Source organism: Tursiops truncatus, chromosome 4, assembly GCF_011762595.2.
Source record: "Tursiops truncatus isolate mTurTru1 chromosome 4, mTurTru1.mat.Y, whole genome shotgun sequence".
Lineage (NCBI taxonomy): Eukaryota > Metazoa > Chordata > Mammalia > Artiodactyla > Delphinidae > Tursiops > Tursiops truncatus.
In genome coordinates, this window is record NC_047037.1 from 3,158,956 (window position 1) to 3,162,827 (window position 3,872).

The following is a 3,872-nucleotide window of genomic DNA, read 5'->3' on the forward strand; positions in this document are numbered from 1 at the left end:
CAGAGCCCATTTTTCCTGTTAGTGACTAAGGACCCCTCACTGATGCTGCTTTAACATCCTCTCCTCTTATAGGGAGTATTCCAGTTACTACTGCAGTGTCACAAAACCCCTCGGAACTCAGTGGCTTCAAATGGAGCAATCATTTTATTACCTCTGATGGTTTCTGTGGGTCAGGAGTTGCTCCTGTCTGGGCATTTCTAGCTCAGAGTCTCTCATGAATGGCAATCAGACAGTAGGCAGAGCCCAGAGAGCAGGAGCTGGAGCTCTGAGGGTCAACCCGGGCTTTCTGTCCTTCAGGTAGTTACAGGGCTTCTGCACACGGTCTACAGGGCAGCACAAGTGTTCCAGGAAACGAGGCAGAAGCTGCATCACCTTTTCTGACCGAGCCTCAGAAGTCACGCAGCATCAATTTTGCCGTATTCTTGGTTACAAAGGAAGTCAGATGTGAGGGGAGGGCACACAGACCTCCTGTCTTCATAAGAGGAGCATCAAGGTCCTATTGTGAATAGCATGTGAGAGGGAAAATATTGTGCAGCTGTTGTTGTTGAAACAGGGAACAATTTTAAAGAACACACAGTCCACCTTGACTTGAGGACCACATTACAGTGTCAGCTTTAAGATGGTGTATTTCTCAAAGTGAATATTTTTACCCCCTCTACCTGGCGGCACTTTCTAAGGCTTAGTATAAGGAGAAAGAATGCTCCAGAGAAACGAATGAATCAGACAAAAAGAGGGCACAGATAGACTCCCACTCGACATGATGGTTCATTCAGTTGAGGTTCAGCTCTGTGGAGCTGAAGGTCCGTGGGATGACCTTTCAAATACAGACCCAGTCTCTTGCCTATTCTGAGTCCTTTACTGTCCACCATCAATAATATCTGACGGCACTGGAATGGGACAGCTCCCTCAGAGAAGAATCTAGTAGGGAAAGGGTGATGTCTATACATAATGAGTGCAATCTATGCAACATTATAGAAAACTCCAAGACCATTCACAACAGAAACCATCTGGCCAAGATGCCTCATTGAATAGAGTGGAAAAATATCTAATGGACACCCTAGTTGAATTTTGTTAAATGCTCCATTGATTTAACAACATACTAAGCAAATTTGAAAAGAAAATAAGAGTGGAAAGAAGAAAAAGTTGCATGGCAGTTCAGTAAATAAAAAGGCTCTAAGAAACACCTGATCATCTTCAAGACTCTGTATCATAGTTTGAAAAGAAAAAAACCTACAATAGGGGGGTGGGGGAGGGAGGGATAGGGAGTTTGGGATTAGCAGATGCAAACTATCACATATAGAATGGATAAACAGCAAGGTCCTACTGTATAGCACAGGGAGCTACATTCAATGTCCTGGGATAAAGCATAATGGAAAAGAATATAAAAAAGAATATGTATATGTTTAAAACTGAGTCACTTTGCTGTACAGCAGAAATTAACATAACATTGTAAGTCAACTATACTTCACTACAAAATAAATTAAAAAATAAAATAACAGAAAAAAACCCTACAATAATTTTTCCTGGGTTTGGGGTGAAGAAAACAAAAACATCAAGTACAAAACCTAGCTCTAACAACAGGGCATGTTATCTCACGAGAGGAACAATACATATTGCTGACCCTCTCACTGATTTTCCCATCTAATCTTCCTATTTATTCTTTTGAAAACTTCTCTAGCAGAGCATCCCTCCCAGCAGTGGCATCTGCCCTGGTGTGACTCCATTAACTAACCATTCTCCTAAGTTCTCCAACCCAAATTCTCACCAACACTCAGAGGGCCCTTAGAGGCCCAGGTGTCTCCTTTTCCAGCAATCAACTTCTCTCCCCTCAACCTCAGTTTATCAGCAATTCTTCTCAGCTGGTGGATTCTTCAGGGCTTCCTTCCCTCCCGAGGAAGTTAATCTGGACCAGTGGTTATCGCAGTGTGGTCCCTCAATCAGTGGCATCAGCATCAATGTTAGATGCTGTTAGAAATGCAACCTCTTGAGTACCGCCTCAAACATAGAGAATCAGTTACTCTGCAGGTGTTGCCAGCAATCTGTAGTTTAACAAACCCTCCAGGTGATTCTGGTGCATTCAAATTTGAGAACACTGGCTTAAAAACTGGTAGCATCTACCACCAGAGAATTGATCAGCCCATGTTGATTATAACCCATGTTATAAGTGTATAGGGCTAGAGGCTGCCTCCTCCCAGGTTATCTGCACCATGTCTCCAGTGAGCAGTATCTCTGCCCTGTAATATGTATATGTAATACGACAGGATAAAATTCTAAATGCAAAGAATTCTTCGTATTAATTCATGCCAGAATTCTTTGCATTAATGCAAAGCCTGCAATGACTGGGCTTCTGATTTCAGTTCCTGAGCTGGGTGCATTTCTGATTTCAGTTCCTGAGCTGGGTGCATTTCTGATTTCAGTTCAGAGCTGGGTGCATTTCTGCCCATAGACTATAGGAGAAACCTGCTATTCTCATTAATTGGTTATGCTTATCACCAATGAGCCTTTACCAATTATTTATAAATTTATCTACATTCTAAGAAAATTAATTTATCTCTAAGGTTTAGATCCTTCTCCTTTCTGACTGTGTAGGAAAAACAAAATGTTTTAATAGTGGTAAGAATAGTATGATCATTGAAATCTCAGGCAATATCCAGGACCATCTCTTTGCTTCTCAATTCATGTAAAAACTCACTCTTCCTTCTCATCAAACAGTTCTATATTGGAAAGAAAGAAAATTGGAGACGGAATTCCTCACCTCTTAACTCACCGACTGCATACCAGTTCGTTTTATGTCTGGATTCCATTTTTTTCTATTCTAAATTTTTATTATTTTTTTAATTGAAGTATAGTTGATCGAATTCCATTGTTGTAAGGCAATGCAGATACGTACTGGGAGGTCCAAAGACTTTATAATCTGTGACTAACATACTGGGCTTTTGGACTAGCATTGGTCTTTTATGTATGGGAAGAGGCTCTTAGGAGAGAATTTTAGAAAAGAGGCCAAATGTAATTTCTTCAGATCAAGCCAAGAGGCACGTTGCTTCTCTGCCACCTCACTATTCGAAGTGCGGGCCTGGATTAGCAGCGGTGGCAACACCTGGCGTCCAGTAAGAACTGTAGCATCTCAATCTCCACGGCAGTTATTTTTTTTATTTATATATTTTTTTGCAGTACGCGGGCCTCTCACTGTTTGGCCTCTCCCGTTGCGGAGCACAGGCTCCGGACGTGCAGGCCCAGCGGTCATGGCTCACGGGCCCAGCTGCTCCGCGGCATGTGGGATCTTCCCGGACCGGGGCACAAACCCGCGTCCCCTGCATCGGCAGGCGGACTCTCAACCACTGCGCCACCAGGGAAGCCCTCCACGGCAGTTATTGAATCAGGATCTGCATGCGAACAAGGGCTCCAGGTGACTTGAATGCACAGTGACGTTTGAGAAGCCCCGCTCTACTCTGCTGGAAGACAGAGGCTTTGCAGCAGGAGTGCTCTCTGGAGGGCCGTGGTAAGCAGCCTTCTGAATGGTCCCCGGCGATCCCCACCTCCTGGTATTTACGCTCTGCGTAATCCCCTCCCCTTGAGTGTGAACTGGATGTAGTAACTTGCTTCTAAAAATAGCATATGCGGGAGGGACAGATTGGGAATTTGGGATTAACGTACACGCACTACTGTATGTAAACTAGATAACCAACAAGGACGTACTGTATAGCACAGGGAACTCTACTCAATATCTTGTAATAACATATAATGGAAAAGAATGTAAAAAAAGAATATATATATTTATATATATATGTATAACTGAATCACTTTGCTGTAACCTGAAACTAATACGTTGTAAATCAGCTATAGTCCAATATAAAATAAAAATTAAAAAAATA